General features: G+C 49.3%; 2 protein-coding genes across 3 annotated transcripts in view; both read left to right on the top strand.

The window, feature by feature from the left end:
- Positions 1 to 14,288, top strand: part of LOC147737899 (uncharacterized) — a 610,977-nt gene that overhangs the window by 509,491 nt on the left and 87,198 nt on the right. The gene's annotated exons all lie outside the window — the stretch shown is intronic.
- Positions 1 to 14,288, top strand: part of LOC147737900 (uncharacterized) — a 69,332-nt gene that overhangs the window by 29,806 nt on the left and 25,238 nt on the right. For both annotated transcript variants that reach the window (XM_086948451.1, XM_086948492.1), the window contains exon 2: positions 5,214 to 5,332. The gene's annotated coding sequence lies outside the window, so the exon portion shown is untranslated. The remainder of the gene's footprint in view (positions 1 to 5,213; positions 5,333 to 14,288) is intronic.

The raw sequence follows: 14,288 nt of genomic DNA, 5'->3' as shown, positions 1-14,288 counted from the left end.
TATGCATGCGTATCTGCGGTGGCTGTCCTTAAGTGGCATTTTGTTAACTATTCAAAAGTGTACTCAAAGCGAGCTCTGGCTGATGCTTGCGCATCCACGGAGCCATCGTCGAATGAACAGGTTTTGTTTAAGTAAAGCACATTCAAATATTCTCCCTGTAGATGTGTGTGCATCAGTGGTAGAAGCGATCTTTGATGAGATTTGTTAAAGCAAGTGCTATTTGAAGATGCAAGTAGTGCATGCGTGCACTTGCGGCACGTTATAATGTCAGTGTGCGTGTGTGCGCAGTCAGCTCTTTTTGGAAGCACATACTTATGATTGTGGCGCGCCCTTGCTTGCTCCCGCAAAGCGGATGCCGCCACAAGCATGAGTATGTGCTTCCAAAAAGAGCAGAGCAACGGCTAAAGGTCCTCCTATGCAGCACATGCGCACTGCATATGCGAGACCTAAAAATGGCATCCAGTATGGTACCCTTTACATGGGTGCTTGTGTTTATCAGCTGTTTCAGTTGCATGGCCTCCATGTCATGAATTAATCTAACTGCCGTGGTATTATCAGGTTCATCCAGATGGAAGTTAAAGTCCCCCAATAATGTAATGGAGCTCTTGCTGGCCACCATGTCTGCTATTAAGCTGGGAAATTCCACTAGGAATGGAGTGGGGGGTCCTGGGGGTCTATAGAGCAGTGTGCCTGAAAACGAGTTACTAGCCGATGTTTTAGGCTGAATTGTACAGTTTCACTGTTGGTGGTGGCAACGGACGATATCATGCATTCATAGTCGTTTTTGTAAATGATTGCTACCCCGCCTCCCGTTTTTCCCATCCTACCTTGTCTTTGGATAAGGAAATCTGGGGTTAGTCCTTGGATTATGTCAGGGTCGGACCAGTCTTTCAACCACGTTTCATTAACGAAGAGAATGTCAAGTTCTTCATTCTCTATTAGCATGATGATTTCTGTGGTGTGTGCTGGCAAGGATCTACTGTTAATAAGTCTCATATCTCATTCCTTGTGGGCCTATCTAGTTGTAGTGGCCCTTCAATCTTTTATGAGTTAAACTTAGTCTGGCAGAGAGGGCATGACATCTTCTTCCCTATGAAGCTTGTTGGCGCTAGAGTTATCTCACAATGGGCTCTACCCAAGTATCTCAATGAGAGTAATAATGCTGTATCATATGTGATGAGCTTACCGTTTTCTGGGACGAATTCGGCATGGTTCCTTGCCCTTGACCGTGTCCGGACGCAGACGGGCTAGCCTTAGGCACGCCAGCAGCGGGCACCATAAGTACTAACATGAAAAAAAGTACATATACAGCAAACACTTATTTAAAGGTTAATTGCAGTTAGGAAAAGGAGGTAACTAGGCCTTTAACTTTAGGAACACCTTCATTCTTAATGGCAGCCACTAGATATACATGCTTTGTTTCCCTACCCCGACTTTACACCCCGCTGGCATCAGTGCGGCCCTCGGTCACACCATAGACCAAACTTTGCGGCCCCCGGGAAAATGTTTGTGAGTATGCGTGATCTAGATCAACAAAAGGCGGGAGTAGTTAGACAATAGAACGAAACAGAAGCATGCATCTCTAAAAGGCACAAACGGGAACCAATGAAAACAAGCATTAGCATAGCCAATAGGTCTTGCCTTTGGGACCTTATAAGTGTTTAGACATGCAGCAGTTGATGTTGTTGCACCAAGGATATTGTGCTGGATAACTAAACACTTATAAGGTCCTAGAGGCGAGACCTACTGGCGAGGCCAATGCTTGTTTACCTGGTGGGCATTGGCTGACCGCTGCCTGGTCACTGAGGCCCTAGTGAGGTTGAGACATTTTTGGGGGAGTTTTAGCCTCATCAGATGATGCTGTGCAGGCCCAGGTCCAATGAGGCGCAGTCGGTGCTGACTGGGAGTGTGTTCTTTCAATTGACGGGGCTGCCCCCCTTTACTCTGGTGAAAGCCAAAAATGGAATTCAAGTCGATCTTCTCATCACACAGACAAAATGTCACCGTTTGCTGAGGCCTTCAAAAGAGTGGCCCAACCCCAGCAATGAGGGCCAACGAGCATTGTGGATACAAAATAATCATCCATCGATGCAACAACAACAAATGAACCCCGGAGAGCAGGCTCGAGACCCCCCCAGCAGCAGACAATCTTTGTATCTCTTCGCCTCACCTGGGGTTTCATGTGGGGCCTGGGCTCCCTGCTGGGGTCGGGCTGAGCTTTCCGAGGCCTTTGTGTAACCCCAGGACTGAACGATGAGCGCGGGTTTAGGAGGACCGTAGATGGACAACTGCGCATGCACCGAGAACAGACACTGCTTCCCAGCACGGGTTAAAGAGGCCTTTGAATCAACTGCGCATGCGCTGGGGATAGACTCCGCTGTCACCACAATCCCACTCCAGAAATCGATGCTAGAAAGATTCACAGCACAGGCTCCGGCAGCACGGAGCGCAGGAAAGGGCGAAAGCTCAGGGCCAGGACATGATAAATGAGATACAACAGCTGCCTCCCGCCGCGGAGCACGAAGAGCCTCGTGCCACAGCAGGGTGAGCTGTATTTTAGTGCAAAGCCTCCCAGTTCTGCTCCGGGGGGGGGGGGGTGTCTCTCCTCTGCGCAGGCGCAGTGAGACTGAGCGGCCTCTGCGGGGGGGGGGGGGGTTGTCTCTCCTCTGCGCAGGCGCAGTGAGACTGAGCGGCCTCTGCAGCGGCGTGAGCGCGCGCGTCACTCGGGGGCAGTAACACACCGGGACACACTCCTCACAGGCAGCCGGCCCCCAGCGTGCCCCAGCTCTCCCCCAGGCCCTGCAGCCCCCACTGAGCGGTGAACAAGGAGAGGTGAGACACTCTAATCTCAGTTTCCAAACTCCATTGGTACTATACTCTGCACATGCGCATTTGTTACTCTTAGACCCGCTTTAACCCGCGCTCCGCTGCGGGAGGCAGTGTCTGTTGTCCGCGCATGCGCACTTATACGGCGCGTGTGACCGACTACTCTAAGCCTGGCTGCATACAGTACGTCTCTAAACTGCATTGGTGTACTACCCTTGAGCGCATGCGCAGTTGTTAATCCTAGGCGCGTGGGGGCGGGGCCTGTGGTGTGAATGCTCCTCCTCTACCAGGGGCGGGGGCTGTGGGAGTGTGGCCTGTGGGGGCGGAGACTGTTTATGTGGGGTGGGGTGGGCGGGGTCTGGGGGGGGCGGGGTCTAGAAAAGTGGGAGCGGGGTCAAAACAGCAAACATGCCCAGACCGGGGGCGTTGCATTATATAGGGAGGGGGCGCCATATGTTTCTGAGTTTGATTTCCTGCGTGCACGACGCCTGTGTGACCAGAATTTGGAACTCGCTTCCTCCGTACCACCGCACTGCCACCTCTTTTCGCATCTTCCAAAAGGACCTTAACCCCTCCGTTGCTCATGGCGAGCGGAGCTCGTTATGCCCGTTGGAACGCTCGCACGCTGGGCTGATTCCCCTGCCATGCTGAGCGTTCCATTAAACGGGTGCGACCGGAGCGCCGTGGCTCATGCCGAGCTGAGCTCGTCATGAGCACAGGAGGGGTTAAGGTCCTTTTGGAAGATGCCACATTACCTCAGTATATGGCTTATGAAGTTTGTTGAGCCATCATTTTGTTATTTTCATTTCAGGCAGGTCTCAGCACGGAAGATACAGGTCAGTTAGGAACGTGGTGACATCTCATATATACACACACAGGGTTAAGGTAGCACGCGGGTATTCACGTAGCGTTTGAACCATTGGTTGTGGAAGCATGTCATTAAGCACCTTTTTCTACCATTTGATTCAATTTTTAATGTGCATGGCAATTAACTACAAGCAATCGCGGTTGTGGTTTACTGAATTCCCATTGAATATATAGCAAAAGATACATGTAGTTTTTTGTTGGTTTATTCCAGTATTCCCCTGAAGAAGGTAGACATACCAAAATGCATTGGGAAACAAGGGACATATGCTGAAAAGCCCCATGGGCGAGACAAATAATCTTAAAAGAGATCCTGGACTGAATGGGAGGCCAGTGTAAGTTTCTTCTGGCTAGCGAGGCCGAGGCAAGCCTGGGGAGATTAAGGACCATCTTTGCCGCCGCATTCTGGACCATTTACAAACGATGAATAAAGCTCTTATTTATACCCACATAGAGGGCGTTGCAATAGTCCAGACTTGATGAAACTATTGCCACAGTGGCTTGTTTCCGAGCATCAGGAGAAAGATAGTGGGCAATCTTTCTTAGAACCCTGATGATGCCGCAGCAGGTGGAAACAGTCCTGCTGACCTGATGTTCAAAAGAAAGCGTGGTGTCTATAAGCACCCCTAGGTACCTAGCGAACTGGGGCGGGGGGGCGGGCAATCCCCAAGTGAGGGTGGCCACCAGTCATTTGACCAGATATCCTGATTACCCCAAAAATCGACACCTCCGTTTTCTCCCAGGGGTTTTAAGTCTCTTCAGTGACACAAGCTGCAATAATAGTTTTTGTCGTTGCAAAAAAATATGAATGGCCGACGAGTTTCAGTAGATCAAAGAATGGAAGGGCTGGGGAACTGTCAGTCATCTCACTGCTAAGCAGAGCAGTGTCATGCTTCATCCTCCGTCAGGCCTCTGATTTTGACCAACATCGATTAGAACACTGGGACCTTAGAGACCATCCTTTTAATGAGAAAAACAAAACTAAAAGTCCCATAAGCGCTTGCTACGTGCCGGGATTGTGCTTGCATTTCTCCTGTTCTGAGTATCCTGCCCCTGATATTTCCTTCGTATCTGTACTGTATGTAGATATCCTGCTTCGTGTGCAGTATTGTGGGGCTGTGTGCGACTGTGAGACGACCCTTTTAGTTCCTTATATGAAAATGAACCTCTTAAATCCTGATTCAAGTTTGTGCACCGGATTACAAGATCTGCCCTTGTATTTTTGTGACCCTGGATTCCGAACTGCTATAACTTCCATATTGCCTGCTGTACTCTTGCTTGCTTAGCGGCCGGCTGGGTCGGTTGTAGGCCCATACTTGTAATTGCTTGTACTACTAATAAAGGTTAAAAAAAAAAAGTCCCATAAGCAATAGTGGTGGAAGGTGTCACACATGTCCTGAGACATCCGATTCAGCGCATCCAGTTCCATTTTTTAAGTATTTGACACTATATTGAATTTATAACCTTTGTTTTTTATGGTCATGAGTCACCAGAATACTAAAAACGTGTCTTTTATTTTCAAGGTCAATTAAGTAATGGTCACCAGCTTGGAAGCTCTGTTAATTCTTCAGTATTTGTCATTGATCTCCACATGTGGCTGGTTTGGGTCTGCCCCCTGCATCTATCCCGATAACTCGCACAGGTAAGGACCTTGTAGCAGCAACATGATAACACCATACTCGTCTGTAAGAAGTGCGCTCCGAGGCAGCTATCGGATCATCTTTGTGAAACAAGCAAGCGCCAATATCTGCTATGTACATGTGTTAAATAAAACAGTCAAATCACTGTATACTGTTCCGGAGGTTCAGTCCCAGAGTCATTATCTATAACTGAAAGCAGACACCCTAGGAAGCATGTGCTCTTAAGACAAGTTGCGTTCACTCACCTGAAGGTAACATGCTTCATCATTGGGCTATACTCCTCACCAGGCCAGCGCTACAATGCCTGGCAGGCACCACAAGAGGGCACTTTGTCGGAGATCTTTTATTAAGTATGCCGGATGAGCATAGTAGGACACAGGATGTTTGTGTCATAAGATGTGAGATTGGTGAAAGTCTGAATATAATTTATTTATTTAAACATTTGTAAAGCGCTACAAAGGCCCTTGGGCATCTCGGCGCTGATATCTGCTAAATTCAGCCCTAAAGGAGGATCTACTTATTGGTCAAATAACCAAGTTTTGAGTTGTTTTCGAAAGGACCACAAAGAGGGACTGTTCTTTATGATTAGCGGCAAGGAGTTCCAGAGCTTGGGTGCGGAAACAAGAAATCTTCTGTCACCCCATGAGACCAGTTTGGTACGGGGTACTTCCAGCTGGAAGAGATCAGAGGACCGCAGGGACCTAGCGGGCCGGTAGGGGATGAGTTGTTGAGTCAGAAAGGCCGGTCCCTGGTTGTGCAGTGCCTTATAGACAATGCACAGAGCCTTAAACTTAGCTCTGTTCCTAATGGAGAGCCAATGCAACTCTCTGATAGTGCTCGAGACTGATTGGAATTTGGGGATGTTACCCAACAGTCGGGCAGCGGCATTTTGAATAGTCTGCAGCTTGTTGAGGACTCTCTCTTGGGCATTCAAGAATAGAGCATTACAATAGTCCAAGGTGGATAAGACCAAGGACGTGATCAAGGTTTTGCCAGCTGAAGTAGGGAGAAAAGGGAGGATTTTTTTGATGATTCGTAGTTTATAAAATGCGGAGGAGGCAATCTGATTTGCATGAGGAAGAAAAGTAAGCCTGTCATCAACCATGACACCCAGGTTCCTCACATTGCTGACTGGGGTGGGCGGTGAACCCATGGACTGTGGCCACCAGCGGGAAGACCAATCAGGGGATAAGTGTCCAAAGATGACCACCTCGGACTTATCCGAGTTCAATTTGAGGCAGTTGGCGGCCATCCAACTTCCTATAGCCTGCATGCCCAGATTGAAGTTATCAGCCACTTTTTGTCCGTCATTTCTGATGGCCAAGACCAACTGGGTATCGTCAGCATAGGAAGTAAGGCTCATCCCATGAGCTCTGATGGTGTTGGCAAGGTCCGACACGTATATATTAAAAAGTGTCGGACTCAGGGATGAGCCTTGGGGGACTCCGCATGGCAGGGACAGGGTGGTAGATTGAAAAGGCCCTATGGTGACCACCTGAGTCCTTCCGGCAAGGAAGGATGCCAGTAGGGTCTTAGCCTTATGCTTAATCCCCAGATCTTCGACACGGTCGATCAAAATAGCATGATCGACCGTGTCGAATGCTGCTGAAAGGTCCAACAATATCAAGACCGCAGTGCCACCCGCATCACAAATGATTCGGATATCCTCTGTGGCCTTGATCAGGGCCGTCTCCGTCCCATGATGTTGGCGAAAACCAAACTGAGAATCATCCAATAAATGATGGAGTTCTATAAAGGCTGACAGTTGGGCGTTTAAGGCCTTTTCGACAACTTTGGCCAAGATGGGCAAATTGATCAACTATCGACCAGTTCCCGCAATATAGTTAATGTGATCTTCCTCGTCCATGTTGAGATTAAAAACGGTGGCAGAGAAATTGAGGAACTAATGGCCCCTATCACTGTGTGAAAGTGTCTATCATCTATGGACCTGCTCGTAAGCTGGGGTCTATACTTTTTTCATGCCCTGTGTAGTCATGGATCAATCTGTTGGCATTTCATCAGGACCAAATATGGGAAAATGGGTAAATGAGACCTAATCTTCTCCACAGCATGAGTATCTCTGTAACTCAAAGCCCTGCACCGTGCATAGGTGAAAAGGTGCCTATTAACATCTGGTGAGCAACAGGTGAGCACTGCCTAACAGAGTGCACTAGATACGGTAACCCTCCTAAAATGCAGGAGATACTGACTTATCCAATAGCGAGGACGCCGCATCAGAGGGCAACTGGTTTGAAAAGCACATGCTTCCTAGTCTGCGTTCAGTTAGAGATAATGTCTGTGGGACTGAGCCTCCAGAACAGTATACTGTGAGTTGATTTATATGAAGAATGTGTATTCTGGACTGTCATTTTCCTCAGCATCTTTTGTGCTATATAAAATAAAACACTACACACCGGGAGGCCAACACATCTATCATACATTTAATGCAAAAATAGCAAAAGGCCAAGCAAAGTAACAAGTGACAATTGTCTTTGCAATGGCTGAGAGCATCCACCCTAAAGCAAGTTGGAGTATATAATGCGAATGCTACACAATGTATTTTTATACACTTTTCTCCTAATACAAGTCAATGAAACATGAACACATGATAGAAACAGTTACTGAAACAACACTAATGAGTAGGAGGCAGGATCTTCTCTCGAGAGCAATGTGCGGAGTCTGTGAGGTGCAGATAAAAGATACACAGAAAAGCTGCAGAATTCACTGTTTCTGGAAATAACACTTCTGTTTGTCAATATTCAATTTACTACAAGATACAGGAAAGTGTGCAGATGGACATCACTAAATAAGATGGTTCTGGGCCCTAATAGAATCATGTAACTTTGCAGGCATATTAAGGCGAACAGAGACATCAAATTAATATAAGAATATTGTAATTTGGTAATGTAATATATCAATGCACGTTATGGCATTCATGGGTAACCAATTATCGGTATTAAAGAAACCAGTATATCCAGTTATGCTTTCTCCATTCCTTCTTCCCAGTGGCCACCACTGCTGCTAGCCAGCCGTATTCAGCCGTGCCTCCTGTGACTTGGAATCCTGCATTTAATCAGTACCCAAGGTCGTCAATGCTTCTAGCCAACTCCAGTCACTGGTGCCACTCGCACCCCACCACCCTTGGGTCTGTTATTATATTAGCCAGCTCCAGTCAGTAGTAGCCCCTTGGGCCTGTATGTAAGCCTACTAGCCAGCTCCTGTTAGTACTGGCCTCTGGGACCTGTTATCATTCTAGCCAACTTGAGTCATTAGTAGCACCTTGGGACTAGTGATCATACTAACCAACTTCAGTCAGTATTGCCCCCCTGAGAGCTATTATCTAGCTAGGTAACTCAAGTCAGTAGTGACCCCTGCACCTTAAATCCTGCAAATATTCAAAACCAGAGGTTAACTCTACTGTCAACCAGATCCAGTCAATATTGACATGTATTGTTACCCTGCCTGTAATGAATACCAGAGGCCAGCGTTGTTGCTAGCCATTCCAGTCACCAGTGCCCGTCACATATTATCCTCAATAGGGTCAATGCCAAGGCCTGTGCAGCTGCTAACCTGCTCTAGTCAGTAGTGACCTCCCAGACCTGTTATTCTGCATATAATCAGCAAGGCTTCTGCCCTAATAACACTCACCCCACATCCTTATGGTATATTAGCAATGTAATTTATTTACATCATACGGTAGGTACCGCACTATTTCACACGATCCCAAAAAACAAAAAAAAACAAAAATTGCCTAACCATTCAGCACTCCACCTTGTCAAAAATTACCAAATCACACCAAGCACTATAGCCTGCCACATCACATGGCACACTCAGCCACAACATGACCAGATACCACGGCAGAGATTTGGGGCCATTAATCCTCTGCTCGAGGCATGTATGCTGTAGATGCACATGCTTTGAACACTCCTGCCATCTTGTGTTGGGTCCGGATGTTTGCAAGTTGTTTTTCTTCGAAGAAGTCTTTCCAGTCGCGAGGTAAGGTGACTCCTCCTTTCGGTGATAGTGCGCATGGGCATCGACTCCATTGTTGTTTTTTACCCCAAACTGGTTCAGATGTGTATTGCTGCGCTCTGAAGCCGCTCTTCGGGTTCCTCTCAGTGTGCAGTCCACTTTACCCTCAACGGTATTGATTAGGTACGCGTTTCCCTGTTCTCTGCGTTTCAAATCGATCGACAAACTCCATTTTCGATAGAAAACCTTGTGGGCAATCATCGGGCCTTGCTGCATAGGGCCAGCCATCTGCAAATGAAATGGATTCCATTTCTGTCCTGGGTGGCACGCCAAGTACCCTCGCACCGACCTACATCAAGTTTGTAACTTGCGCCTCTCTCCAGAGCACAAGGCGGAAGACTGTGACGCTTGTAAGTCGTTTCGGTCCAAGAGGACTCTACCCGATCATCAGACTCGATGACGAGAGCGGAAGCGTCAAAGCATTCAACACACTCTGGATATCTTTGCAGAAGAATCTGACCAAGAAGCGTCCTCCGTAGAAGAAGAGGCCCTCTCTATTCCAGAGTCCGATTCCGTGCTCGAAATCTATCTGGAGTCCCAAGATGTGCCTTCAGGACATGCTTTCGAGGGAAGAATCTGACCAAGACGAGATAGAAGCGTCCGCCGTAGAAGAAGAGGCCCATATCTGTGCCAGAGTGCAATCGTTGGGGCATGCTGGGGCAGCCATGTGATTGCAATTTTACGTCATGCCAGTACCATAGGCGACTGACCAAATGTATAGGTTATCATGCGTCCTTTCTGACAACTAAAGAGGCCTAATAAACAGCCTTTGGGTGTCAGCTCAATACTTAGTTGTGTGGCATGCACCATTTCTTCGACAGCTATTTGCCAGAAGGAGTGTATTGCATCGCAGATCATGGTTAATGTAAGAAATCAGCCCCCACAGTGTTGCAGCGCAAGCATATATCCGGGCAAGACCCGACCATTCGATGAAGGCCTTGTGGCGTTAAGTAGGTTCTTCGCAGAAAATTATAATGTATCAGCCGAAAATGGGCATTACTAGAAACCATGTGTGTTAGTTCACAGGCCCGCTACCAGTCTTGATCTTCCATTGGAATGTCAAGGTCTAAATTCCAGGCCTCTCGGTCTGTGTGTAGTGCCTACTGTATCTGATTGCATTGTACTGTAAAGATCCATAATTAGGTGTCTACACGTGCCATAGGTTAGCAGTATTTCCAGGGTTTGAACATGCAGCGGAGCTGTCGCAAAGCATGGCCAGGTGTGCTTAGTTACGTCTGCCAAGCCTGCATCTTGTAAAAATAGCCACTGGCTTAGACCAAACTCTTTGCGGGCATGTTTAAAGGCGATAAGTCTCATCTGGGTACAATTCACCCTATTGCTCGCATTCCCCTCCCTCCATGCCTAGAAGGACAAACTGAGTGCCATCTGCCTGATTGATTTTAATATCCAGATTGAGAGCTCCCTATGGAATGGTGCGCCCTTAAGTACTCTCACTACAAACCATTGCCATATTCTGGCCATCTGTCACACAATATATGGAGTATCTCTCGGTGTACCTAATTCCTCCATTAACAGCTCTGGAAGACAACCAGCGTCCACCATTTGCTCTAAGAGCCGCATTTCCCAACTAGGGACTGTGTTGAGCCATCGAGCTGCGTGTTGCAATTGAACGGTGTTGGACTTGGCCCTTAGGGCTGGTTCCCCCCTAATCTTTTTGCTTTTATTTGTGACCCTGTGTTAGTGATTTTTGGGTCTCTGCGCACTTTTCCCTGGGTCCCAGAGTGAAAGTGCGTGCGTGTAGTATGGCTGGCCTGCCCTCCCATAGGAATGCATGGGGAATGTGTGTGTCCCTGGTAGTTCCTGATGCGTGGGGAGTGCAGGCTCGAATTTAGTATGTGTAAACTCGTGAGAGTGAATGCTGCGAGATGGTGTATGCGGCATGTAAGTGTCTAGAAGGGAAGTGCTACTTCTGGACATTGAGATATGTGTGCAGTGAGGGTGCTGGAGCGTGATTGGCTGGAGCTGGCTGGCATGCCAGGCTCCAGGAAGTCTGGATGGGTCTGCCCGGTGGTGAGTGGGAGATTAGCATAAGTGATGTGTGGGAGGAGTGTACCTGTGTCCTGGATGGGCTGGGTTTTCCCCACACAATGCTGGCTCCGCCCCCCTGTGGTGTGTCTAACGACCCTAGCCTCCCCAGTGAAAGAAATGGGTGGTTGGGCCATCAAGAGTGCTCCAGAACCAGCTGCGACTGGTTTCTCCCCCACCCTGCACCCTTAGACAAAGGATTTACAGTATAAGAAGGGGCTGTGTCCCCACTGAAGTTGTTCTCTTTTCTGATCCTGCCAGAGGGGGCTGCTGCTGCTGCTGGGGCCAGGAGGATCGCCACTTGGACTGTCTCCCTGCCTGGAGACCCAGTGTGCAGGCTCTGGCCCAGCCTTGCCCCCCTGCCTGCCTCCAGCCCCTGCTGGAGCTTGTGCTGTGCCTACAGCGTTGAGAGCGGTGCTCTCTGTCCTTCAGCGCTGGGGAGCGCTGAAATCTCCTGCCTTGCGCTTGAAAGCGCTTTATTTTGCCCATAGCGCTGTGAGCGCTGTATTTTCGTCCTGTGGCGCTTGGGAGCGCCTTTCCTTGCTGTTAGCGCTGCTAGCGCTTTGGATGCCTTTGCCGGTGCCCACCCGGCATCTCATCGCCCTGTGAGGTGATCTAGCAGCGCGGGTGCCACCCCGCTCATCTGCCGCTGGTATTGTGCCCGTTTTGGAGATATTAATTTATCACGAGGGAGCCCACTCCTCGGATAATGGGACCCCGCCTGCCTATCTAAAGCGAGCCGCAGCGACCCGGAAGTGTTCGTGTGCCCGGCCAATCACAGCGCGGCCCGGGAGAGGCCGACCGGAAGTCCCGCCCCCGCAGCGGAGCAGAGAAGCAGCCTGCCGAGGCTCCCGAGGGAGAAGGGAAGCCCCGCCGAGAGGAGCCGACGCCGCAAGGAGACGCCGCCTCCCGAAGTGCCTGGTGAGTGCGGGCGTGCCCTGGGTCGCGTCTCTGACCCAGTTGTTTCTGGGTCCCTGAGTCCCCCGTGAGGGACTCCATCCTGCCTGCCCTTGTGTTCCCGAGTCTCGAGAGACTCGAGGGGCCCGGTCTTTGTTCCTGGAGCCGAGAGGCTCAGACCCGGCCCCCTCGTTCTGTGAGCCCAGAGAGGCTCGGTGCCATTCCTTTGTTCTGGAGCCCGGAGAGGCTCCAACCCGGCCTAATTGTTCGTCGAGCCCCGAGTGGCTCTCCAGTGTTCTGGGTTCCCCCGAGAGGGCCCCCCCCTGCCCACATTCGTGACGAGCCCCGAGAGGCTCAGGGGCACCCCTGTTCTTCGAGCCCAGAGAGGCTCTTGCCCCCACAGTCATTTTAAGAGCCCAGAGAGGCTCTGAGAGTGCCATTTGCTTTGCGAGCCCTGAGAGGCTCGAGTGCCCATTCTTGTCTGAGAGCCTGAGAGAGGCTCAGTAGGGCCAGTTCGTTGTTCTAGAGCCCAGAGAGGCTCCGCAGTGCCACAGTGGTGGTTCTTGAGCCAGAGAGGCTCCAACGTTGCCCTAACTTTCCCTGCACCAGTTGCCCAGCACTTTGTGGGCAACTGCCACGTTTAGACCCCCTGACTTTGGGACACAGGGCGTCCTAGCCCTAGAGAGGCCAGTTGGCCTAGGGACAGTCACAGGTGGTGACTTAAGTGAGTTTGGCGCAATTGTTCATTTTGCTTACACCTCTGAATGTACTGTGATGCATCATGTGTTTTCCTCCCTTACACCTCTGAATGAATGTTATGCATTGCATCATGTGTTATGTTCTTACACCCCTACAGGTATTGTAATACTTAGGTGGTTGTTGTCCTCCTAGCGCAGGTGGTGCTAGTGAGGTCCTGTTACCAGTGATTACTGGTTGTGTGCTCTATTTTTATATTATGTGCTACAGTGATTTTACATTCTAAAGTGCTATTTCTAAAAGTGTTACTTCTAAAAGTGCACACCCTTGACAGTGGTCCAGGTGGCCCTGTCCTGTACATTATCCCCTGTAAATTCTGCCCGTGCCTCAGGCGCAATGTAAAGTGTGTGTTTTATCTAATGTATGTTTATTGGAATACAACGGCTATTTTTATATATAACCTTGTGTGGAGTTTCCTTTGTGGTGGGTCTTGGGTGTTGTTGCTGGGGTGCGTGCGCAAATACTTAACTCATATCGCCTCCAAGTTTAGCCTTGCTGCTCGCGCCACGTTACCTAGAGGGTGAGCAGGGGTTATCTTGGCGTGTAACTCCCTTGCCCTGACTTAGGAGTGGTGGTCTCTGACTGACTTTGGCGCAAGCCCTGGCCAGCCAGGGATCCCATTTCTAACAAACGGCATAATATTAGGGGTCCAAATGTGGGACCTCTGATCCCCCGCTGCATAAGGCCTGGCAAAAGCCTCTCTGCTATGTGTAATGGCCTTGTTGAAAGATGAAGGGCATGATTGATGGACTTCCTGAAAAACTCCGAAGAAGATGGGATGTCTTACTTCCATGCCTGCTTTTTACCTATTGGGAAGGGCCATAGAAGGGAGTGGGGTCCTGCTTATTTTAGCTTCTGTTTGGGATTTCCTGTCGGGACCACTGTGCCTTGTGAAGGAGGGATTGGAGAAACCTCTTGTTGAACCTTAGCAGATATAGTTGACTATGTGCTTGGTGTTTGCTCCAGTATGTATTAGTACGTGGAAAAAGCAAGCAAAAACATTGAGGACAGCCTAGCTGCAGAAGCTCTGGTGATGCCAAAAGGCTGCTATGGTTGAGTTCCAGCCTGGGCAGATAGTGTGGGTTTTGGGGCCTGTGGTTTCTTGGGATCTGCACGGTAAGTGGAGTGGACCCTACCCTATCCTAGAAAGAAAAAGGGAGGTTACCTACCTGGTAGACCCTGGCTGTGACAGGAACCATAAGAGGCCGTCCATCTCAACCGCCTTAC

The sequence above is a fragment of the Lissotriton vulgaris genome, chromosome 1_1 (assembly GCF_964263255.1).
Source record: "Lissotriton vulgaris chromosome 1_1, aLisVul1.2, whole genome shotgun sequence".
NCBI classification, from domain to species: domain Eukaryota; kingdom Metazoa; phylum Chordata; class Amphibia; order Caudata; family Salamandridae; genus Lissotriton; species Lissotriton vulgaris.
Note: the sequence above shows the minus strand (reverse complement) of the source record. Positions and strands in the feature narration are given on the sequence as shown.